Consider the following 27250-nt stretch of genomic DNA (forward strand, 5'->3'; position numbering starts at 1 on the left):
GAGCTTAGTGCAACAAAACATTTCAGCATTTAGCTTTCTGTCTTCCTCCCCTGCATAGAGCCATCTCCTCTACTACTTACACTGGAGAAACACAAATGTGCTCAGGACTACCTGGGACAGTTTTTACTGTGGATTAGCTCATTAATAAATAACATGTCTTAGCTGTCTCTCTCCATCTTTACCTAACACATATAGCACATGAAGCAAAATAGAAATATTCCTGGAGACATTACTGGATCATTTCTACTTTATCTTTCCCTAAGTATATTTATCCCATTATTTTTCATTAGAAATGTGTTATATTGAGAGTAAAGAGAAAAGGAAAAGAAAGAATGGGGAGGGGAAGCATGTCCTTTCTCACTTGTATTTCTGAATCTCTTATCACTCTTCTCCCCCTACCAAGCCTTGGCTTATATAACCATTTTTTAATGTCAGCATTTCCTACTTCTTATGAAAAATATTTACATCTTATCTTCTGATCTTTTATAATCTTCCCCCTTGAAACCAGGCAGATCTAGAGCAAAGACTATGAAAGATTTGCAATGTAGTTTAATAAAGAACCCAAGAACATCTATGAGGATCCCAGTATTCACTGAAACTAACAGTGTTTGTGCAAAGATAATCCATAATTTTTAGAATGTCTTAAACCTTAATTTTGTGCACTATAAAGGCCTTGTTCACTAGAGAAAACACCGTTAACAAATAGCAAGTAAATAAGGAGTAGAGGGAACATGAGCAGTAATAACTCAAAAAAGGAAAATATCACTGTCATGACAGTACAGATGAAGTCATTGCGGTGCTAGGGCTGTAAGAGTCAGACCACTGAAGGTGGTAGCCACAGGCCTTGATCAGGAATTTCCAGTTAGAGTCATGGCCAAGGGCAGAGGGCAAAGCATTAAAGATACATCAGCAATAAGTCAGGAGCAGAAAAATGGAAAAAGTTAAAAAAAGAAAAAAAAAAGAAAAAAAAACAGGACTTGGAAGCCAGAGATGAAACCAGGACCATGGGTCACAGCTGGGAGAAATGAAGCTAAAGGTGGAAATAGCATGGAGGAACTGAATCACAGATCAAGGAACAAAAGCCAGGAACAAAGCATGGAACACCATGAGTCAACCATCCTCCGGATAATGAGCAAGGACCTTTCCATGGAGGAGCTGCCCTCGAGAGGTGCTAGACTGCTGTGCCTCTGAGTCTTAATTTGGCAATGACCTGAAGCTGCTTTGGGGCTTGTCACCTATCACTCAAGGGTCTGGTGGACTCCAGGACCCAGTAGTAGTAGCTTTAAAAGAATTTAGATCTCACCAAAGAGAAAGAAAGAACACAATTCCAAAATATGATCATGTAATTAAGGAAACAAGTTGATCTGAGAGCAGATGTTGTATGATTTATATAAATCTTCTAAATTTAAGGTACATCTTATGGCCCAGAATGTGGCTTATCTTGGTGAGTGTTCCATGTGAGTTTGAGAAAAATGTGCATTTTCCTGTTTTGGTGTGAAAGAGTCTAAAGATGTCCATTATATCCAGTTGATTGGTAGTGTTGAGTTCAACTATGGAAAGAAGAAAGAAATAAAAGAAAGAGAAAAGAAAGAGAAAGAGAAAGAAAGAAAGGAAAGAAAGAAAGAAAGAAAGAAAGAAAGAAAGAAAGAAAGAAAGAAAAAAGAAGAAGAAGAAGAAAAAGAAGAAGAAGAAGAAGAAGAAGAAGAAGAAGAAGAAGAAGAAGAAGAAGAAGAAGAAGAAGGAGGAGGAAGGAAGGAAGGAAGGAAGGAAGGAGAAAAAGAAACAGAAAGGGAGAGAAAGAGAGAAAAAGAAAAGTTGAAGAGACAGATGAGTCCAGCTGGCAAAGGACTGGATTTCCAGGTTGCAGTTAAGTTAATAAATTCAGACTTTGAGGGTTCTTCTTTGGAAGAGTGGAATAAAATCAAATATGTCAAACCACAGGTGTTTCTAAAAAAAAGATTTTCTATTGTACCTTGAACTCTTGTTTCACCTAGATTTTAAATGTCTGATTTAATTGTTGCACGGCAATATTTAGAAATGATTCAACATAGTAAAAGTCATGAATCTTATAAAATGCTAAGATAATGCAGAATTGAAGCCATCAGTAAAAAAAGAACCATTTTCCAACATTTTCCAAACATGGTTCTTCAGGTTATTTATATGCATTAATAAATATATAATTAATATTTAATATATATTCTTATATATAAGTACATATGTGTATGTCTTCCAATAAATTTGAGAGAAACTAGGGAAAAAATTAACAGGTTTCTTTAGTTCAGAACTAATGTCATTTAAATCTCCAGGAAGGGGATTTATTTGCATCCTCCTCCCAAATTGTTTGACCTTGCACAAACTGTTCTTGAAATACCCACTGCCATGTTCCCTAGAGCTGGTATTCATTGGAACATCAGTTTAGGAGGCTCGATTTTAGCTTACTGGTTTATTCCTAAGAAACCAAGCAGTTTGACTGATTCTGCTCACTGAATGGGATGGCTTGGACTGGAGTAAATAGGGGTAAAATCCACCTCTCCAAATTACCAGGTTCTTGGTATTGTCCCTAAGAAAATGTTTCATGCATAGTACACAAAATGTCTTAAATAGAGAATGATGTTCTGGCCTTCTAGATTTTAAAGACACGTTGGGATCTTTTATTGCTTTGTAGTAATTACTTTCTAATTCCATTTTACTAGTAAGACATAGAAGCCCAAGTTCCAAAAAACTACTTCTTAACAGGTACACATAATTTAAGTTTATGTATCTTATGCAATGAGTATATTTTCAGACACTCAAAAAACAAGACTGGGATATAGGTGTTGGTATGCATCTTAGTTTTCTTGTACCCTTGGTCATGAGTCAATGGATTCTGTTGATCCTTGGTGTGCCAATCTAAATGAGTCTAATAATCCTTATTCCACTAAAATGAATCAGGGATGAAAGTATTTTGTAAACTGTTTAGCTCTATGCAATGCAAATGGTATTAATCAGTAAATTTTGGTATAAACAATACAGTTAGCATCCTTGTTAGCACCACCTAAAAACACATTCATGCTCCTTGGATATATCTACATTAGAATGAAGTCATGTGAAAAAAAAAAAAGATGTGAGTCAAAATTGCCATTGGGAAAAAAAAGGAAAAAGAATTGCCACTGGGCATCGGTTATCATTCAACTTGTAGTCACATTGCGTAGACCTACCTAGGTATCAAGTCGAGACAACTAGTTCATTCTCTTTTAATCACTGGAAAAAGAGGGGGGAAATAAGGATCTTTTCCCCCCTTAGTGTTTTGTTATTTGCTGCATCTCATAAACATTTTATGTAACTTATTCACTCCTGTTGTTAGCTCTAACTTCTTGTCTACCACATTCCTCTACAAAACTGTGACTGGAACATAAAGAGAGAGGATTGGATACAAATCTGTGATACAAAATGGAGACTCGTAATTGAGCTGAGCATAGATTTTGAGTATTTTTATGTTACTCTGAAAATTAAAAGCATGCTGTTGATGTACACAATCAATAAATCAAACATGAAATCTTGAATTCCTTCCCAAGTTGTCCACTTTACCATGGTTCCTAATAGAAATTCCCGTATTCCGAATTCATCTCACTGAGACCTCAAATCTGAACATACTTTAATTGTTGAATTTTAACTGTTATTAAGAAGTCACTGCTGAGGGGTGCCTGGGTGACTCAGTTGATTAGGCATCTGCCTTCAGCTCAGGCAACGGAGCCCCATGTTGGGCTCTCTGCTCAGCAAGGAGTCTGCTTGTCCCTCTGCCCCTCCCCCAGTTTGTACACTTACTCTCTCTCTCTCTTCCTCAAATAAATAAATAAATTCTTTTTTTAAAAAAGTCACAGCTGAATGTTAAAAACAAGTGCTTAGAAGGTGGCCCTATTCACCAGACACATCTTTCTGATTTCTAAGAATGTAGCTAATAAGGTTTTGTCTTGTTTTATTTTGCCTATTCATAAGACTCTTAAAAAAGAAAAAAAAATTCTCTGCAATTACAGTTAGAGCTTAAAAACAAACTGAGCCATATACCAAAACATGGTTTGAACCCACTAACTGGCTGAAAAAGTAACCAATTTCCAAAAAATGAGTAATTAGAAAAAAAGCTTCCATCGGAGTTTAATCTATATGTTTTGTAAAGCTAAGAAAATAAAACCAGAATATCCAAATATTTTGCAAACACAGCCTAGACATTTCATTTGGTTCAAGTCCCTGATTTATAGACATTATAAACAGTTGGGCAAAGCAATAGACTGCTGGAGCTTCTTCAAAAGAATGATGTAAATAGCAGGAAGAAAATTAATAGGCACCAGATGCACACATGATCATTCTGTGTGACTGGCTGTGAGGACAGCATGTGCTGTTTTGTTTGTCCACGTGTTTCCTTAATGCACGCAGCATTTGTGTCTGTAGATAGCAAATCAAAAAATCACCAACACTAAGGAGGCTTGGATTTTCTCAGTGACTATAATTTTAATAGAAGCAACAAACACAAGTGAGAAAATACATTCTTCCTCTCAGCAGAATACCCCTTTTCTTTCAAAAACAAACAACTTAGGAAGAAGAAAGGGCAAAGCAGAGACTTTGCCAGACAGTCAACTGATGCATGCGGTGTGAGGCAGTCTGAAAACGTGCAAATCAGTGCACATCCAGGCTCACCATCATTTCAAGCCATTTATTTCTGAGGGATTGAGTGGAATTTTCCAAACAAAATCTTGTGACTAACTCTGAATTGGTTATAACTCCACTTGCTATCCATACATTCACCTTTTCCATGTCCAGTCACTTACCAAAGCAATACAGAGCTGAGAGATGCAGCCAGGGTAGAAAAAAACAATCAGACTCAAAGTGCTTTCTTCCATTAAGGAAAAAAAAAAAAAAGGTTAAAGATTGAGTTATTTCCATCCTATGCTGTTGCCTTTCATCTTTTATTCATAAATTCTACAGGGCACCAGGTATCTGAAGTTGAGTGTATAATGACAAGAGTGAGAGGCACAGTTCCTATTTGCACAGAATGTGCAATCCAGCTTAAACCTAAAGATGAAAATACATTCAATAAGAATAAATATAAGAATGAGCATTTATAGGGATGCCTGGGTGGCTCACTTGTTGAGTGTCTACCTTTGGTTCAGGTAGTGATCCGGGAATCCTGTGTTTGAGTCCTGCATGGGGCTCCTCATGGGGATCCTTCTTCTCCCTCTGCCTGTGTCTATGCCTCTTTCATGAATATATAAATAAGATCTTAAAGAAAAGAATTAACATTTATAAAAATACATGTTATTAATATTTTAATAAAACTTGTATTATCATAATGTGATATATTATTAATCATTAATAATATGTATATTTAACACATGCATTTTGAGATCCAGCTCCTGAATAATCTCACTAATTCATTTAATGAACTCATTCAAACATTCACACATCATTCATTCAACATATTCTTACTTCATACCAGATGCCAGCATCTGGAGCCCTGAGGTAGATTTTAAAAAAGCAAAAATATCATTGCTTTGGACAAGTTCAAAGTTCCATAAGTGAGATACACAAGCCAGTATGTGCTAATACAATGTGGTAAGTGCCAAGCACATAGTAGGTGTTGAAAAGAAAGCATGCTCTTGTTCTAACAAAAGTGTGGCCACAGAGGAGTTAGCTAATTCTACCTAATAGAGCTGGAAAAGTTTCCCTAGAGGAAGTGGCATCTGGCTTGGGTTTTAAGGGATGAATACACATTTCCCAGATGGCAAAGAGTGAAAAGGGTGTTCTGGGAAGAAGCAAGATCATGAGCAAAGGCAAGGAGACCTCACTAAAAATGTGTAGAATAATCACTCTTGGCCAATCTCAAGTTCTCCTTGTGTGAAATTTTAGTACAGATGGATTTACTCTGTACACTATGGCCTCCTCAGGGGGATTTTTGTTTCTGTGCACATGGATTTAAGATCCTTCCTGCTGCAGATAATTAGAGAAATAGGAAACTAGAAGTTAGGAAAAGAAAGAAGCAATATATCATAAGGTAGAGAGAAAAAAAAAAGAATGCCATAAAACAGTAGGACAAAAAAAAAAAAAAAACAGTAGGAGAGAAAAAAGGAGCAGAGGGAGACGGATCCCAAGAATTGCAACTGTACTTTTTGGTTTATGGGTGGAAATATCCCCGAGGTTATGGGTGGGAAGGGGATTTATTGTGCAGTTACCATGCTCAGAATTCATAACACTCGGCTCTGCATTGGGAAACAGAGGTTGAGAAATAAAGATTATCCTCAGATCGTTTTTCACCTTGGGCATGCACGTGAATATCTGCAGAAATACTGTGAAACCAAAGTGATGAAAAGTAATCCCAAGCCATAATATCAGAAAGGCCTTGGAAATGGAGACAGCAGAGTGACACAGGAAAAATTCTGTACTGTATATAAACAACATCAAACAAAAAAATTTATAGAATTATATTTAATATATGAAAAAAGAAGTTGAAAAATTACTAGTGATTGAAGAATATAAATGGATATGTACCCATTCTATGCTATTAATTACCAAGTAAAGGTACACGTAATCGTACAATACTCAGTGTGCTGTTGTATGGTTCTACTTTGATAAACATGGATTATGCTTAACAAAATTTCAATAGTTTTACTCATTATTTCATTGCCCTACCTCAATTTTCCCCCATTGAATTGAAAGTTTCTCAAATAAGGTTTGCAGACCTTATATTTGGAGAAGGGACTGCTGTATTATTTTCAGCTAAACTCACCAAGTCCCATTTGGCTGCATACAGAAGATATTACAGGAACAGATAATTTCACTATAAAGGTTTTTCTAAACTACTATTGTTAAAATATGTTGAATCCTCCCCAGAACACAATTATATCTTCACTTTTATTAGAATGTATGCATTAAGGAAAAGTGATAATACATGTGTGAGAATACAAAATAATCGATGACATAAGTATAATAGTATAAATTCTTCAAACTCAGAATACATTCTACTTTTGAGCTCCTGGGTTGGAAAAAAAAAAAAAAGAGCCTGTTTCTCACAACATGCATTACCTCTTGGACAAATAGAAATTCAAAAAATTCTATGTGCCAAAGATTCAGGTTGTCACTCCTGAATCACAATGCCCAGTGCACTTAAAAGAAAGAAGGAACCTAAATTCTGGCATTACAGACCCATCGTATCTAAGCCATATACAGTAGTAATCTTCCCAGTGCCAGAAAAGCCCAACATGACATGAAATCAATCAACACCAAGATGACGTTGTCCACTCAAAACTTCTCATTTATTCCATAGCTGACACTGTAATCTTTTTTTTTAAAGATTTTATTTATTTATTTTTGTGGGGGGAGAGGGAGGGAGAGAGAGAAAAAAAAAGAGCAGGGGGAGGGGCAGAGGAGGAATGAGACTCTCCACTGAGCCATGCAGGACTTGATCTCCCTGAGATCATGGGCTGAGCCAAAGGCAGACGCTTAACCAACTGAGCCACCCAGGTGCCCTGACACTGTCATCTTTAAAGCAGTTTTTTCTCCTCTGTGTTGCTAGCTGAACAAAATTCTGTACTAAAGTAACTTATTTTTTGGCTCTCATTTAGAACGTTGAATGAAGATAAAATGTAGTGATTTATTCCTTCAGTAGTAACAGTAATTAATTAACATTGATATTATTAACGATTTATAATTGTCCATTTCAAAATATGCTTACATGTTCATTGTGTGTCTTCTTCAATGACTAGATCCACTAGACCCCGAGCAAGAAACCATTGGATAGATTGGATAGTTTCAGGTGAGTGGAAAGCTCTTTCCACTCCCAGATCCAAAGGGAGAAGAGTAGAGCAAGGTTCCCAGAACCCAGAAAGGGTGATTGTAGAACAAGCTATCTGCCAGGGAACTCCAGTAGAGGGAGAAGCCAGTCTGTGGTGACCAGACTAAACATGGCACCTTCACTTTTCTGTCTCCCTCTGATCTCTGCCTGTGCCCAGCACGCTGTCCCACTGCAACGAAGAAGCAGGAAGACAGGAAACTTTCTGACCCAATTCATGGTGGTCAGCTTCAAGGCTAAAGCGGGGGTTGGGGGGTGGTGGGAGGGGTAAAGCATGGATTTGCAGCAGTAAAGGGAAGTTATCTAGTGCAAAACTCCACAAGGAGAGAGACATGTTTATCTTATTGGCTGTTGATCCTAGAGCTTTGTCAATACCTGGCTGTATTCATTTCCTAGGGATCTGTAACAAATTACCAAAAAGGTGGGCGGGGGGGAGATGGCTTAAAACAACTGAAACTTTCTCACACAGTTCTTAAGACTAGGGAGTCTGAAATCAACGTGTTGGCAGGGCCATGTGCTCCCTGAAGCTTCTGAGAAAGAATACTTCCTTGCATCCTCCTAGCTTGGTGGCTGCTTTCATTTCTTGTGTTCCTTGGCTTGTGGCAGCGTAACTCCAATCTCTGTCTTTGTCATCACATGGAGTTCTCCTCTTTGTATGTGTCTGTATCCAAATTTCCCTCTTCTTATAAGGACACCAGACATAATGGATTAGAGGCCCACTGTACTCCAATATGACCTCCTATAAACTTAGATAACAACAGCAACAACCTGATTTCTAAATAAGGTCACATTCTGAGGTGCTGGGAGTTAGGACTTTAACACAGCTTTTTGGGGGGACACAACTCAACCCATGCCACTAGATATCAAAAAGTCTGCTGAATAAATGGCATATTATACCATACAACATACAATAAGCAATTTATTTAGCAGACCTTTATTTTCAAATATTGTGCTGAAATATGAAAGTAGAGATGTATATACGTAGCATATTGTCTCCTCTATGGAGCCCAGACTCTAATAGAGGAAATTCATATATGAAAAATTAAGCAGGCAAAGTACTTCTTGGGGCAGACAGAGACCCAGCAAGGCAGATTTTCAATGCTGGGGAAGTCTTGCATCAGAATCAAGTCCTAATTATAGTTATTAGGGCTCATCGGGTTAGATTTTCAGGTTCTGAGAAGACTAGCAAGGGCATAGATCTATTGTTCTCTCAGAAAATTTTCTGACAGCACATTAGCAGTGGAGAAAAGAAAAATGAGAATAACTCAGTTAGGAGCAGTGAAATAATAATAACAATAATAATTTGATTACCACTACAGAGTTCACAGAGTTATCTCCTTGGGACAAGTCAACAGTGCTGAGGAAGAAACGAGATGTTAGCCCATTTCACATACAAGGAAATTTAGGGGAGAAATCTTGTGACTTGCTCCAGATTACACAAACAAAGAGGGGAACAATCAAGACTCAAATCCAAGATTTTCCTTCTACACATTTACTGCATCTCCAAGTACAATAGTCCCCCACTTACCTGCAATTTAGCTTTCCGCAGTTTCAGTTACTTATGGTCAACCTCAGTCTAGCAGCAGATGATCCCCCTTCTGCTATCTCATCAAAAGGTCCATAGTAACCTAAGACTTTGTCACAAATGCCTGTGTCATTCACCTCACTTTGTCTCATTACGTGGGCATTTATCATCTCACATCATCACAAGAAGTTTGAGGGGGTACCTGGATGGTTCAGTCAGTTAAGTGTCTGGCTCTTAATTTCAGGTCAGGTTGTAATCTCAGGTTGTGTTCAGCTTATGCTCAGCATGGAGTCAGTTTAGGATTCTCTCTCCCCCTACCTCTGTCCCTCTCCCCATGTTCTTACTCTGTCTCTCTGTAAAATAAATGAGCAAATACTAAAAAAAGAAGTTGGAGTACAGGGCAATAAGGTATTTTGAGTATGCATGAGAGAAGCCACATTCACACAACTTTTATTACAGTATACTGTTTTAATTTTGATATTTCATTATTAATTATTATTGTTAATCCTTAATGAATTAAGTTTTATCATAGGAATTATGCATAGGAAAAAACCTAGTGTATATAGAGTTTGGTACTATCCAAAGCTTCAGGCATTGACTGGGGGTTTTGAATACATGGACTGTGGATAAGGGGAAAATAAGAAACTTGGATAAAAGGGATAAACTAAAAAGGGGCTAGCTTAGGAGCATTAGAAACAAGATCAGAGTAGGACCAAGGGACATCAGCTAGTCTATGACAGAAAGGTATTTGAATCACAACAAAAAGTTGTGTCTCCAAGGTTAAAGAACTGGCTGAGTCGATAGCAAGAGCTATGTGACGGTAGCCGTAACAGTAAATGAGAACAGTTGTTTACAAGCATATAGGAGGTCAAGAGAGTAAGCACATCCTGGGTATTGAAAAGGTAGATTTTCTAAAATAAGAGCAAAGTCCCCCTTCCTTGAAAGGACCTGAAATTAAGAGCCAGACACTTAACTGACTGAACCATCCAGGTACCCCCTCAAACTTCTTGTGATGATGTGAGATGATAAATGCCCACGTAATGAGACAAAGTGAGGTGAATGACACAGGCATTTGTGACAAAGTCTTAGGTTACTATGGACCTTTTGATGAGATAGCAGAAGGGGGATCATCTGCTGCTAGACTGAGGTTGACCATAAGTAACTGAAACTGCGGAAAGCTAAATTGCAGGTAAGTGGGGGACTATTGTACTTGGAGATGCAGTAAATGTGTAGAAGGAAAATCTTGGATTTGAGTCTTGATTGTTCCCCTCTTTGTTTGTGTAATCTGGAGCAAGTCACAAGATTTCTCCCCTAAATTTCCTTGTATGTGAAATGGGCTAACATCTCGTTTCTTCCTCAGCACTGTTGACTTGTCCCAAGGAGATAACTCTGTGAACTCTGTAGTGGTAATCAAATTATTATTGTTATTATTAAGTTGTCAATCCTCCCTTGGCAGTGGGGGTGCAATGAGACAGATTCTGATGGCTCACACTCCACTGATAAGACTTCATGGTGTTTATGTTAGGTGAATGGATTTGGTTTTCCTTTTAGGCAAGATTACGCAGGACACACTGTCACTCCCAACAGTGAAATGTAAAACGTGCACCAAGTCCACTTCGAGGAAAGCTGTGAGCGAGCAAAGCTTCACAATCTTGTCACTTGGTCTACAGCGCCTCATCTATGCAACGCAAACATGGAATTCCATGACTTTCCAGCACCCTAACTTGGCTCCCATTTCCTCTGCTTTTCTTCCCATGACACACACAAACACTCAAACACTTGCACCACTTGCCCATCAACCATACCTTACATACTAAAGGTAGAAAGGAAGTTGGATGAGTGCTTAACTCTTTTTCTTTTTCTTTTTACACTATAGGAATGTAAACATCTGTGGGCATAAGTCTTAACTTTCAGGATTTTTCTTCACTGATTAGAAAGATCCCAATGTTGGCATAGAAAACGGAGCTTAGGGGATCCCTGGGTGGCTCAGCAGTTTAGCACCTGCCTTCCACACAGGGCATGGTCCTGGAGTCCTGGGATCAAGTCCCACATCGGGCTCCCTGCATGGAGCCTGCTTCTCCCTCTGCCTCTCTCTCTCTCTCTCTCTCTCTCTCTCTGTCTTTGTCTCTCATGAATAAATGAATAAAATCTTAAAAAAAAAAAGAAAATGGAACTTATTACTTGGAAAGCCAAGAGAAGAATGAATGATGAATTTTTAAAAATGGCTATTTGCCTCAGCAGCTTGTCATCTAAAGTGTCACACTGAGAAAGGCAGAGAAGAGAATCTGCAAGAGAAGGTGTGGGTCTGTGAAATCTTTGCTTCACCTTTTTGCAACCGAGACACTGTCCTTTCAAAATAACAAAAATAAATAAATATTTGAAGAAAAAAAAAAGTAATGCAAGATCCATTTTAGGGATTGCTAACTGAAACAGATTTCTTTACTTTTTTTAAAAATTTATCTTCTTTTCCTCTTGCTGAGGTGCCTCTAAGTAGTCCTTGAAGATACAGTCAAAGGATGTTAATGCTGCAAAGGACCCAGAAATCATCCAGCAGTCCACTGGTTACAAAATATTGTTCCCAAAGAACACGTTGTTTTAAATCAGTAAAAATCTAATAGAAAGGATGGCTTTGTCCTAGTTGAAGTCCACTTGGGTTGCTTTGCTCTCTCAACCCCTATCTGTAGTGGTTCATGAGGGAATGCCAGATACACCCCCAGAGCGCTGGCCCGCAACAGTACCTCCCTGTTCCAAATGGAAGGACACAAGACTGATGGATGAAAGGCTCCAACATCGCTAAGGTGGTACGCAGCAAACATTTCTCCCTTGCTTTATCATCTCCTAAATTTGTCTTCTCATCTTTAACTCATTTTCTAGGTCTGCAGAATGACTTCCCGGAGGCTGAACACTGATTTCCTTTTCTTTCATTTCAAGAAATCAAAACACCTGGTTGTGCAACAAGGCTCTTTTGAAACTGGCATGTAATCACAGAATATCTCATTATGATCCACGTACTGATAGTATCAGTTTTATGTGAACTGTTACATGGCAATTAAATTTCTCAGATTACAGCTTTTTTTTATAAAGTTCTCTCGTGTGCGTCAATGGCAAGGGATCCGTTTTCCGAAACCTGTCTTATTTCCTTAGTGAGTCAGTCTCTCAGAGCTTATATTGCAGTCATTGTTTGTATTATAAATGTAATTAATCCCTAAAGTAGGAAGAACAACTACATATAGCCTCTATGAAATTCCTAGCCTCAAAAGTCATTTGAAATAGCTTGCTTTCCTAAGTATTGCTTAATATTACCTAACTGTGACTCGCACTTTACAAAAATATAGAACACATGGGAGAAGCCTATGGCAACAGTGGAACTTGGGAAAATATGTGTATTGGAAGGAAAAAAATATAATGCTGGTGGGCAACAAAGAGAATAATCTTGGAAGAAAAAAGAAGCATATAAGGGGTTTGGTGCATTGTGCTTTTCCAAACGTATGGCTTCATTTAGCAAACTTGGGACGGTCTTTAATTTTTCCATTATTATTACTTGTGTGTCAGCAGGCGTAGCTTGGCCTTCTCCTTCACAAGCCTGATGCTGAGTCAATGCTTAGTGTCCAAACCACACATAAACTATTTTTCCCTTAGAAAGTACTCATCTGATGACTTAATAAAAGCACTTTAAGGGTTGGAAAGAAAGAAAAGTGTTTGCCTTATTCTTTTAGATTTAAGCCTGATGAAGATTTCTAGAAAATATGTATGTCAGCAAAATTCAAAAGGAAGAGAGTCTGGGGATAAAATCCCCCTACCTCTATGTTATTTCTACCAATCCCATTCTGACCAAATACTACCTCTGGCCAGAGTGCTATAGCCCAATGCAGAACAGAAATCATGACGGGAAGCAAGGCACAGGTAACCAATTCTTACAGGGCACTGCCTGCCAACTTCTGGATGAGTTTCCACCCCTTCTACTCTGCATTTACCAAATTATCCTGAGGTCAGGATAGTTGATTACTGACTCTAGTCAACTCATCCAATTCTAGTAAAAACACAGCAAGGAAGAGTGAAACTGTAGCTTTGAAGCCATGAGTAATAACACTTACACTGCCAGTAATAATAACAATATTGCTTTGGGGGCATTTACTATATTTCAACCACTAAGCTAAGGACTATGTACATGGTTTCCCTTATTCTTACAACAGCCTTTTTTTTTTTTTAATTTTCGATTTGCAGATGAGGAAAAGGAAGCTTAGGAAAGGTGGGTAATTCACTCAAATTCGCAGAGCTGTCCCACGTGGAGCCAATATTTGGGAGTCTGTTTTCCCTCCACTTCTGAATTCCAACACTCTTCTCATGATCAGTACACAAAGACACCTCCATCTTTGAAGAGAAAAGTTGGACCGAGTGATCCATAAATCCCAGGTGAACTCTCTCAAGTTCTCTCAAGTTCTCTCAATGAACTCTCTTTCATTTCATACCAAAAATTGTCTCCCAGATGTCTACTAGCAGAGAAATAGCACATCATCTCCCACCATCCTTGGGAATCCAGTCATAAACAGCAATTTTCTCAATCTTATTTCTCAATGCACCCTTTTCATAGGTATCCCTTTCTCCAAGTGAACTGAGACTCTTCTCCAAGTGAGCAATTTATAAGGATTTATCAGCTCCCTGACTTTGTATTCAGTGTTTGGTTTTGCTTGTTCTCGCTATTGTCTTCCTTCGTGCACCTATATCCATCAAACTCCAAGCTAAACTATAATTGCCAGACTATATGCTAATTTCTTTTTTTATATATGCTAATTTCTCCACAAAGCTTTTCCATCAGATGACATCTGCTTTGTGCACAATCTCCAATTGCCAGACATATACATCCATGTTCTAGGCTTCTTCCCTATAGACCGCATGCAGGGGCCATACATTTAAAAGGATCAAAATTGTTTAACACCTCCGTGTGACTACTGGGAGGTGGTTTATTTTCCTCTCAACCCCCATCCCTACCTCCACATTAATTTAGGTCAAATATAGCCAATAAGGTCATAGTGAACTACTCATTTGCAATAGTTTCTAAAAGATTTTTTTAAATGTAACCCATCACTTATGGACAGTATGTAATTGTGAATCTTTAAATAAATGACGAGCAATCAATTTCAGGAAAAAGTACTGTTAGAAAATAATTCTGTTCCCAAATTCTGAAAAAATAACACAACCAAAGATACATGCATATAATTATTTTGGTGGCATGTTACAGCCATAAATCTAGTACTTCTGGTACTTACACCCTTTGAGACTACATTTCAACAAATTTCTTTAGCAGGAACATTACAACCAGTAGTCAGAGCTCATCTCAACACCATTGATCTAGATTCAAAAAATATTAATCACAGTAATAATAGCAACAATAATGACGATGTAGAAAAGAGATTTTGTGTTATATAAACTTCAATCAAGTATGCATAAAGCCTGTCATATGCGATAAAACATAAAAATGTATCAGGAAACTTCAGATGGCAGGTGCAGAAATTAAAGATTAAGGAGATAAGGTTGCTCCAAGATAGATGTACATGTAGAGGAGGAAGAAAGCTGTGGAAAGGGATCAGTGAGTCCGGGCCCAAGGATCAGAAAGCATGAATTCCATGTCCTAGAGGTGGGTTCCTTGGGCCTCAGCATTCTCAACAGTTGAACCTCAATGGGCTCAGTCAGGCTGGAAAACTTCAAAATATCACCTAGATTTTCCTTTCCTTTAGAAAAGAATCAAAAATGTAGAGCTGCATTTTCTCTGTAGTGAGACCAATTTGGACAGCTTGCCCTCTCAAGTTTTATGAAGAGTTGTACTTTCTTTTCTTTTAATCTGGATATCTTTATATAAATTACTTTTAGTTTAAGGGATTGGCCAATAGAGATTCTTAGAGTTATATAAATTATAAAAATGCAACCTCTGTCCTTGTGAATGTGGCAGCATGGTGACAGGGACAGCTCTGGGGTGAGCTCGGCTACAGCTCCTGGCCACTCCAGGGGCTAAGCTAAGGCCATCTCAAGGTACCTCATACTATGAGAAGGTCTGAACAAAAGCCTTGAGTTCATAGTCCAATTCTTCCACCTTTTCTGAAGGTCTCATAGATTCCCTAGATAAAATAAAGAGAACATATCAGCTGAGGATTTAAATGGGATAATGTAGACAAAGAACTTTGTCATTCAAATTCATTGACTCATTTTCATACTAACGAACTATTATTAGAACTAAATAACTTTTATCTTAGAAAAATAAAGCTCTTGGAAATGTTAATGTTTCCATTTTCAATAAATGCATGGGTTAGACTTGTCTTATTTCATTTTATTACATGCCCCCTTGCGGAGCATGTAATATATTTTCAGTATTTAATAAACACATTTAGTTTAGGGTTTTTCTTTATAAGATGGACACATTAAAGTTGAATTTCTTTGAAAAGTTAGTCTACGGTATATTGTTTTGAGGCATAACTTTACCATTTGTTAAATTGTAGTTTTACGTGATTTGTTTCTAAAATCTCAAACTCAGATGTACATTTCCCTTAATATGTATAACTATTAACTGTAAAACAGAAAGAATTTGATGTCTAAATTCAGGGATAACTGATGTCTTTAGCCCTGCTGACCACGCTGAGGTGTGACATAGTCATAGATGACATCACAAATCCCTATCAGAAGACAAAAAGTGACAGGGTGGGAGTACAAGCTTAGAAAATAAAGAAGAGCAGGTGTTAAGAATTATGGTAAGAAGTCATGTGAAGAAAGGCAATTTCAGGGGACATGGAGATTCCATGTTCAGGAAGACACAGTCATGGGACCATTCCTCATAGAACATACTGTGATTGGATTTACACTTCAGAATGAGAAACATCAATCACAGTATGGCTTTCAAACATTTTAACCTAGAGAGGAAAACACAAGCAGAGGCATTCCAGAATAAGAAATGCATTTTTCAAATGAATGCAATAAACTGAAGACCCCTCCAACCTAAGCGTTTACATGGCCTAGGGCCAGGACTAAGTGGCTCCTGGCCTTGGTCAGCTGTGTGTGGTTTTACAGTTGCCTTAAGAATTCTCCATTGGTGAGCCAGGCCACTGGTAACTAATTCCAAAGGTATGATATAGAAATTTGAAAAAAATGCCTTACTCTTCACATTGCTAATCTTTGATTAACCCCGAGCTTAAGTTGTAAATCCCACTTAATAGAGTTGGGTTAATAAAAAATATCCTGGCTCATTAGGAAAAATAATAAAGAAGTTTCTCTGTGTCACTCAAACTATAGAATACTTAGTTCTTTGTAAATTTCATGTAAAAGTACCATGAAACAGTCCAAAAAAATAAATAAACACTCAGATACAAGGAGTAAAACACATTGCAGGAAGATTGGGGGTAGGCCAATGATTCTCAACATTCGTAACAATTTAGAATCACCCAGGGAGTTTAAAACAAAACTGATCTGTGGGTCTCTACCAATTATACCAAACATTGGACTAGAGCATCAGTGTTCTTTCAGCTCTGCAAGTGGTGGTAATTTGCAACCTGGGTGGAGAATCACCAGCCTCTCTATCTGCTTATGAGAAGGCAGGAGGTTGATTGAAGAAACTTTTCCATATATGGGCATTCAAGCTTGAATTATACAAGGTGCTACTTGTATGGTTTGAGGCAAGTGAATCAGACTCTCCCTGCTTAATTTTCCTTAACCTTTAAACAAAGAATAAATATCTTTCCTAGGAGATCTCTCTGGGATTGTTTGAGGATCAGAAGTCATAGAAGGGTTGGCAAGGGATCAGGCATTTGGCCTCCCATTCTTGAATGCTTCCTTCCTCACTCTGCTCTTCATCTGATAGAAGCCTTCATGACGTAAATTATTTCTTCCCAGCAAATATTGCTCTCTTATGAAAAGGAAAAAGTGCTTATTAATTTCTAAGGATATTGTGAAATAAGTACTTGCAAATTTCTTCATTCCACAGCCAAATTTTAATCCATTTATTAGTAATATTCTAAAAATATGTCTTGGATTATCCACCATACTGCAGTAGAAGACTTACTCTTAAAATAAAATAGTAACCCTCACATGAGAATAAACCTCTCTTAACCAAGTTTATTCTTTCATATGAAGCACCACTTGGGAAGTCAGAAAATTTCCTAATAATTTCACACGATTCCCAATCCCTTCAATATTTTTTTCTTTTCTTCATGCATGTCAATTTGACAAAAGATCAACTGGAATGTCAAATATTTTTTAAGATATCTAGAACTGCCAGATAGAAGTATGATGAAGAAAATTCTGCAAACTAGTTAAGAGTGGGCACTGTGGATGTGTAGGCGTGAGCTACGACCTTGGTGGACATAATAACTGATAACTCCATCTGAGAATAATGCAAACCCAGAGTCGCTGCATCAATTCTATACTGCTTATCAACTCTGCTTCTGACACAACCACCATTCTGCACTATTTGTCTCATTCAGGGTTTGTTTTGGGAGATGATCTTCATGCAGCCAAACCATTCTGAGGCACACACATGCCATGTGGATCATAATTTCACTACCAATCGCCATTGTTGAAACCAGATGCTAGGCACCCATAGAATCATCTACAGTGAAACTTTTTAATTGTTGAATGTAGTATGCAGTAGTAAGCTTTGTTCTTCCAGTAGAGCCAAGAAAAGGCTTTCCTAGACTCTGACACTTGTTGCAGGGAGAGTATGGCAGAGGAAAGGGTAAGGGCTTGCTGATTGCAAATATTTTGCCATTTTAGTTCCCTCCTCTCCTTTTTAAGATACATGAATTTTCAGTTTTTCCAGTATCTGTATCTCTAAAGAGATTAGGTGTGATAGGTATTCTGCTCAACTAACAAACTTAACTTCATACTAACCAGAACACACAAAACCAATTGAGATTTGTAGAGGATCCAAAAATTAAGTGTTTGCTATTCATTCATTCATTCATTCCCTTTGTGCATTTATTTAGTCGTTAAATAAGCAATTCTTAAGTTTCTATTATGTACCAGACAATACGTGAGGTACTAGAGGTGAAGAGATAAATAAGACATAATTACTACCTATAAGAATTTACAGTCTAGAACCCCAGCCCTATTGACGTTGGGGACAGATCACAGTTGTAGAGAACTGTTGTGCACAAGGTAAGATCTTGGGTTGTGACTGTCCCCAGGCACTGCCGGTTGTCCTTTGAGGACCAAGTCACTTCCCATTAAGGACTACTGGTTTGGAAGGAGGAAACAGACATTAAAAAATGCAAAAACTTATACTGTGCAATGATGGAAAATACATAAGGTAAAATGGAGGCAAAGAGGAAAGGAAGTATTGGGAAATGCTCTGAGCAGAAAAAGGATCAGGAGTCTGATCATGGACCTTCCTTCAGACAAGACATAGTTGCTACTTCTACTGTGAAAGTGCCATAATCTAGAGAGGGAGGTCTTGTGTGAGGTGTTCTCGTCTTAGAACCCCAAATGAGACCTCATTTCACTTCTTATCCTTCCCACCTCCCCTGGATTGAAAGGGAAAGTTTTCAAATATCCTTTTCTGCTTGTTTTCTCCTAGATGAACTACTCTAATGTCACACCTTTTCCTTACCTGGAGCCCAGTGAGCTTATCAGCCTTTGCAGATTATTGCAAGGATGGTTAAGCAGAAGAAAACCCTGAGATAACACTCTAGAGGTTCCTTCTGCTTCTGTGTCGTGGGATGATGGCTCAAAAGTCATTGTGTGCCATTCAGAGGTTTCCAAAAGCAGGCAATTAATTAAAACTGTTGATCCTGGAGTGGCAGCCATTATAACATGTGGCTGAAGCTTATGTCTGCAAAGCATGTTAAAAGCCAAAACAATGTTAGGTCCACAAGAATGACCATGAGGGCCAGGAGGCTCCTGTACAAAGGAACAGGAAACAGGGAAGAAATCAAATGACAACCATAAAATTACCTAGAAAAAAGATGAAGTACCGTTAAAAGCATGTGAGAATTCTTCACTGAGTAGGACCTCGTATTCCTTACCCATCTGCATTTTGGTGTGAAGACTTTCTACTCCACTGCACAGTGAGTGCAAGATTGGAAATACGAGGTTCTGCAGAAGCACTTCAAAGTAGTTTAAACAGGTCTGGGTACTCAGGGAAGACTCAGATGAAAACAGGCTTTTGAACAGACTGGAGAATGAATAGGGAACAGCTATTAAAGAGAGGCAGGGTGGTGGGGTGCAGGAGAGGGGAGGAATGTTCCGGAGACACACTTGAGAGGCCCCTGATGTGAGGGAGAGTCAAGTGAGTTTGGAAACTGGAATATACACATACAGTGTTTCTAAAATGAGGAAAGACCGTAATCAATATTTATTCAGGATGTATTACATTCCAGGCACTATGCTAAATTCTTTACCAACATAATTTTGTTCAATTTTCATAACAAGTGAATAATGTAGGAAGTTACACTTCCTCCCCTCATTTAGCTGTTGTTACCATCATCATCATCATCACCAACATCATCGTGATCATATCAGATTTGTGTTTTAGAAAGTATACAGGTACAAGGATTGAGCAAATGGATTAAGAAGCAATTAAGAAGCTCACTACCAGCACACACTGGGACAAATCAAAGCTCCATACATGTCATTAATACTTAGAATTGAAAGGAAAGGATGATTTGTAAGTCACTTCAATGATAGAATTGAAAAAGACAACTGGAGCACCCGGGTGGCTCAGTGGGTTAAGCATCTGCCTTTGGCTGAGTTCATGATTCCAGGGTCTTGGGATCAAGCCCCACATGGGGCTCCCTGCTCAGCAGGGGGTCTGCTTCTCCCTCTCTCTCTGCTACTCTCTTTATCTCTCTTTTTCAAATAAATAAAAATCTTTTTTAAAAAAGACTAATACAACCAACTAAAGTTGGTTATTTAAAGTTCAGAGAAAGAAGAGTTGAACATAGAGTCAAAGCTTTCACCATGGAGAACAAGTAGCAAATTGGCACCAAGAGATGGGTCAACAGGATGAGGAAAGTGGGGTTGGGGAAGCAAGCATGTGGAAAGGGTACATGGTGAGATAAGGAGCCAAGATTTGCTCTGCAGAGTTTTGGGGCCAGCAGGGCCCTGAATTGCGGGACTAGGGTTTTGAAATGAAAGATGTCCAAGCACCCAAATTTATTTTTTTTTCAAAATCCAATGTTTTATTTTAAACAGGATAAATAGAAAATTTTGAAATCAATAAGGATAGGCTGAATTTTCAAATACAAAAGGTACTTAGACAACTGGCAACTTTTTTTTAATAATAAATTTATTTTTTATTGGTGTTCAATTTGCCAACATACAGAATAACACCCAGTGCTCATCCTGTCAAGTGTCCCCCTAAGTGCCCGTCACCCATTCACCCTCACCCCCCACCCTCCTCCCCTTCCACCATCCCTAGTTGGTTTCCCAGAGTTAGGAGTCTTTATGTTCTGTCTCCCTTTCTGATATTTCCTACCCATTTTTTTCTCCCTTCCCTTCTATTCCCTTTCACCCAAATTTAAATGACTTTCAGAAATTGTAGACGACTAGGTGACTGTTGGAATCCCAAGAATGAATACGATGCCAAAGACGGAAGGAAGCAAATTCTAAGAGTTACTGAAGTTGTAGCAGAAAGAAGACCCAAAGCACACATCTGTAAATCCACTCCATCTTGCTTTCTGCTTAAGCATTAACAATTCCAAGACCAAAATCAATATGGCTTTTGCTGATTTTTGCTCCTAAGGGACAGACCGGGAGAGCGACTGGGATCTGAGCACCGTGTCTTTTCTATGACCTTCCCTAATATAAGCATTTCTAAGCTTTACTCTCTCTCTCCTTACCCTTCAGAGACCCCATATGCTCATATTATTCATATTATCCTGTGGTCATGCCCATGGACCCAACTTTCACCTATTTCTCAGAGTAGGTGTCAAGCCAGTTGCAGGCTTGGGGAGGGAAGAGTGTGTGGTTCATTGTTGTTAGAGAAAATGCAATAGTGACTTCCCACTAAAGGAGACTGGGCTTAACAGCTTGATAGCATTAACTGATTTCAACTTGATGTGTTAAAATGCCCCATCCCTACTCAGTCCCAAAAAGAACCTAAATATTTACATGTTGAAAGGAATACAGCAAATGTCTCAAATGTTTTGCCTTTTCCTTACCTGTCTTTGTCTCATTAAATTCTGTCCATTTGTAATTACCTCCCTCCCAATCTGCAGTTGTCAAAACCCCTTTCAATATGTAGCCCCAGGAACCCCTTTAAGAAGCTGTCCCTGCTCTGTCCTTGAGGGAATGACTTGTCAAGCTCTCTGTGCCTCCTGAACACTTTGCATCTCTGTTAAAGCATGCATTGTGTTCCCCACATTTTAGTGGTTGTGTGTGTGTGTGCGTGTGTGCGCGTGTGCACACGCATGAATGAATGTGACTGTATTTGGGAGTTAATGAAACAGACACACCGTCATGTAAGTAACAGCAGTTACAAGATTTCCACGAATCCCTCCTCCCAACCCCACCACTTCATACTGAAAGTAATACTTTCAACAGGAAAATCTCCCCCAACATTTGCAAATAGCAGCTGTGTAATTAGCCTTCAGTTGTATTTCCTCATTGGTGATGCCGTTCTCCTTTCCACACAGTGCAAGACATTGTCATAAATGGACATTTGTATAATGGATTGAAGGAGCTTATAATCTAAACATCTGGATTCTTCCACATATGGCTCATTAGCTGTTGCTGCAAAAGCCAATATGAACTCCATGTTGATGCAATTAAATGTGACTGGAAAAATACATGCTTCTCACATTTTTAGTTCTACATAGGTATAGAGTTGGCAAACAATTCGATGTAGTCACAGGAATTTTAAAAAGAAAGCTTTCTACAGCCATGTCTGTTAACCATCATTGTGCTGCTTCCTGGAAGCAAGGGGAAAATGAGTAGTCCCGGGCGGCCGGCCACTCCACTACATTGCCATAGTGAGAGAATATCTAATAATAAATAAATACAGTCAAGGATCAGAATTTCTTGTCTGCTGTTCATGATGGTAAAAATATGCTTCAAATTTAAATTGTCCAGAAATGAGTGAAAAGAGGGTTTTTATCCAACATTTCTTAATTTGCAAGAACACAAAACAGGTGATTACTAATAATACATACACTCTCTCTCATCGCTGTCATGTAAAAATGGCCTGAAAAGTGTGTGGCCCACACTGACTCAGAATGAGAACACAGCTCATTAGCTTCACAGCACTGGATGAGCCAGCTCAGTGTGAAATCTGAGAGAGACGCTTACTCTCTCTTCCAGGCCTGCAGACCCAATTTTGCCCTTCATGTGCTGAAGACAAAGTTATCCATGCCCAAGTCAGAGTGGCCTTTCTCTTTCAGGTTTCTGCAGGCACCAGAGCCTCAAAAAAGGGAGGGCATCCTCTTACGTTTTTTTTTTCTTTTTTAATTATTGCAAAGAGAGAAGGTGCACTTTCCCTTCCCTTTATTTGATCATCTACCATAAAAGAACTACTGAGTTCTGTAATATCTGTATTCTCTCTTACTTGAAATCTCTCACCCTCATTCCAAACTAAGTAAATACTAAACCAAAGGTGGCTTCCTAGATGCAGACACTGACGCTCGTGTACGCTTATTGGTACATCCTCTCAGGAATAGCACATGTAATGGAGTGATGGAAGCAGGATTTTGCAGAGGAAAAGTTGAACTTCTGTTTAATTACACCAAACTTCAGCCTATCCCATGGAGAGCATGGGGAAATCTAAATCTAGGATGGCCCTTCAGAGATGTCCCAAGATGAGACAAGGGAAACAAGCATTTGAACTCCCAGATGACCAGGAATTAAATGCTGACTTCGCCAAGCAAGAAAGCATAACCTTAAGTGAAGGAATGTCCTTCCACCATGGGCAATTCCCAGATTAGGTGGTAGCTTGGAGCCATGAGTAGTCAACATATTCAGGGTTGGAGAAGGAGTGCCTTGGATCTGCAGGGGTCATCTGGATGGAATATAATAGTATCCACTACTGTGACCCCTAATTTAAGATGTTTGTATCTACTTGCTTCTGATAATAAGTTCTCCCCATCTAAGAACATCTTCCTTAGGATCCTAATTGGTCTCATTTTCCAATGAAACCCATACAAAAAAGGTTAGTACACTGAACTACAGTCCTCTCAGTGAAGCACTCTCACTAGTCTCAAGGCTATAATAGACATCAATTCTAAATTTTCCACACCCTCAGCTTTGTACATCTGTTGTCTGGGTTGCTTACCTGTTGTGAGAAACCAAACTCTCATCTCTGAGGGGATCTAGGACCCTGTCCACCATGAAATTCTTGGGTCACAGATGCTGCACTTGCCTGTTACCTATCACAACCAAGCACTGAACTCCCAAGAGACACACTAGTGGATCAGTGGTGCCAAACTACCCCCACTGTGAAACAGCAACCCTTCAATCACTTGATAATCAGGGTCAACTACCCTGACATCTTCTCTCCTTACCTGCTTTCCTGTTGACATTGTAAACCCAAAATGACCAGGCAGTGGAAAGAGTTTAAAGTTCAATATCATTTTCACTATGTCCTCTGGTGAAAGCACTATCTTTCTGAGAACGAGGACCTCTAAGCCCATAGAACCTAAAATCGAAGGGAAAGGAAACTAAAATTCAAGTGGATCACAGGAGTGATGGTATGCTGGGCTTCTCCCTTCCCTGATTTCTAGACCCTTTTATTCTACCTACTAGAAAAATAACTTCATATTATAGTCACTAATTTAAGTTAAGTAATACATCCTGGTGTGCCATCGCACACCACCCTAGCAGATGTTGACACCAAGTTGACATATAAGTTGCATCAAAAAAACTATCCCACCTCACCTCCAGGCTTACCATTCCAATTATATATTTGAGGAACCAGGGAAATGACCACTGTATGAAAATGAGGAAGCAGCCCACCTGCTATGAGCCTGACCTGAGCTATCATTCCATTTATTACTTGCCCCCCACCCCAAACCAGTGGAATACGATTATGCTCTAGTCCCTAAGTATTGGTGTCAGCTCAGATCCCATGTTCACTCATTCTTGAAATGTCTGCATATTCCTCTTTCTCCAGGGCATATTACCCAAATAATATTTATATTTCCCTGTGGGGAAGGACTTGTGAAGTCATTACCATATAAACTCGGCAGGTGGTAGTATCTTTCTTCCTGACAGCCATAAGAACTCCAAAAACCACCACAAATGAAATGTAATACAGGTAAAAAAAAAAAAAAACCTACTTAAAATGGAAGCAACAATAATAAAATAAATCATGTATACATTTGTCGTGAGATCAGGAGAGTTCACTTATATATCTATGCACCTACACTTAGCTCTAACTATATAGCTGGTTACTATAAATATACATATATTGATATATAGCATTTCCTGACAATAGACAGTGCAACCTGGGTTTTTGTGAATGAGATAATAAAATATTCTCGCTATCTGTGCAGGGGTAACATCAGTATGCCTATTTTGTGGCAACCAAACACTCCTGTCCCAGACAGCAGGCATATGTCCCATGGCAAGTGCCGTACCACACATACTCCCCACACAATTCTTTTTTTTAATATTTTTATTGGAGTTCAATTTGCCAACATATAGCATAACACCCAGTGCTCATCCCGCCAAGTGCCCCCCTCAGTGCCCATCACCCAGTCACCCCAACCCCCCACCTACCACCCCTTCCACTACCCCTTGTTCGTTTCCCAGAGTTAGGAGTCTCTCATGTTTTGTCACCCTCACTGATATTTTCACTCATTTTCTCTCCTTTCCCTTTATTCCCTTTCACTAATTTTTATATTCTCCAAATGAATGAGACCATATAATGTTTGTCCTTTTCCAATTGGCTTATTTCACTCAGCACGATACCCTCCAGGTCCCTCCATGTTGAAGCAAATAGTGGGTATTTGTCATTTCTAATGGCTGAGGAATATTCCATTGTATACATAGACCACATCTTCTTCATCCATTCATCTTTCAATGGACACCGAGGCTCCTTCCACAGTTTGGCTATTGTGGACATTGCTGCTATAAACATCGGGGTGCAGGTGTCCCGGCATTTCACTGCATCTGAATCTTTGGGGTAAATCCCAGGCAGTGCAATTGCTGGGTCGTAGGGCAGGTCTATTTTGAACTCTTTGAGGAACCTCCACACAGTTTTCTAGAGTGGCTGCACCAGTTCACATTCCCACCAACAGTGCAAGAGGGTTCCCTTTTCTCTGCATCTTCTCCAACATTTGTTGTTTCCTGTCTTGCTAATTTTCCCCATTCTCACTGGTGTGAGGTGGAATCTCATTGTGGTTTTTGATCCTGAAAACCTCCCCACACAATTCTTTCGAAAAGCTACTGGGAGACAGTATTCCATAGCTTTCTAAAATTTCTACATGCCCTGCTCTTTCATCCAAATTGTATTTTCGGGGGATCCTTGAATGACTCAGCGGTTTAGTGCCTGCCTTCCGCCCAGGGCATGGTCCTGGAGACCCAGGATCGAGTCCCGCATCGGGCTCCTTGTGTGGAGCCTGCTTCTCCCTCTGCCTGTGTTTCTTCCTCTCTCTCTCTCTCTCTCTCTCTCTCTCTCTCTCTCTCTGTCTCTCATGAATAAATAAATAAAATCTTTTTTAAAAATTGTATTTACAAGGATGTTTGTGCAGTGGGCAACCTGGGAAGATAGAAATAGTATTTGCCCCTGGAGCCAAGGGTAGGTTTGCCTTAGAAGATAAAGATAATGTTTCCCTCCAAAGTAAAGGACATGTTTGCTTACTGTCCAGATTAGTAAAGATAACACCTCTCCAGAGCAAAGGGCAGGCATCTTCCCATTATAAAAGGTTGGAGTTCTCTAAGTTCAGAGTTTACTGCCTGTAATGCAGCCCAGTACATAAGTATATATACCACCTGGCCCTATGAATTGGGCCTGAAGAACCAGCATCAAAATGCAGATCTTCTAGCTACTGCTATTGCTGTGAGTGATAAACTGCCCTTCATCTCGGACCCAGGGATCTTGTCTTTTCCACCAGCATCCAAAAACCTGTGGCAGGCTAATAGGTTAGTTTGTAAGTAGAGTAAAACTCTCACCACCTTCACACTTCTAGACATTCTTTATGTGGCTAACCAAAGGATTTATTCTAAACAGCAGTGAGAGTGTTATAAATACAATCCTAGGAAGTATTGTGGAGATGGATAGTGACAGTCATCCACATACCAGTGTTCCAGTCAGAAAGGGGAGGTAATGAACTACGAAGGCATTATCTTTCTCAAGTCTTATGACCACTTTTTGATGGGACCAGGAGCTAAATGATAGCGAGCTGCTCCAACAGATGGGGCTCAAACCAACAGGACTGCCGATGAACCCTATGAAATGCATCTTAGAACTAAGAGAAAACACTGATCTCTGGTCTCTTGCCCTTCACTGATTCAAGATGATACCATGGAATTAACTCTCCTGAATGTCCAGGGTGCACATGTGTGAGCACCAAGTGAGTTCCCACAGCAACAACCAGGAATCCTTGCAGCAGGAAGCAAGAGGTGTCCATGCAGACCCAAGGAGAGATGCTATCAGATCCCATCTGCACAAGGGTGGTGAAAACCAAGTGCTCTGGGGCAGTGTCTGTGCCAGTAGATGGGGCTGCAAGATTTTGGAGTGACATCCAAGAGTTATGAAAGATGTGCCTCCTCTGCACACATTTTTTTTTTTCTGTAAAGATGGTAACTTCTCTATTTCTGTTCTAAAGTCAGTCACCTTGAATCCTAACCATACTTCTCATCCATTAGAGATATTATCACTCTGCTTTTTTGCACAGCCATTTCTGAAATCAGAGAGCCTGTATAATATGAGTGGAGAGGATAGATTCTGGAGTTAGATTTCTTCTGCAGTGAATAGCTCTGCTGTAACTTGA

The 27250-nt window shown here is 39.1% G+C and overlaps 1 pseudogene; it reads left to right on the top strand.

Annotated features, from left to right (window-relative positions):
* The first annotated feature begins 23092 nt into the window (after nt 1-23092).
* Nucleotides 23093-27250, top strand: part of LOC129502006 (ubiquitin-conjugating enzyme E2 D3-like) — a 176952-nt pseudogene continuing 172794 nt past the window's right edge.

This window comes from Nyctereutes procyonoides, unplaced genomic scaffold, assembly GCF_905146905.1.
Source record: "Nyctereutes procyonoides isolate TBG_1078 unplaced genomic scaffold, NYPRO_anot_genome, whole genome shotgun sequence".
Taxonomy (NCBI): Eukaryota; Metazoa; Chordata; class Mammalia; order Carnivora; family Canidae; genus Nyctereutes; species Nyctereutes procyonoides.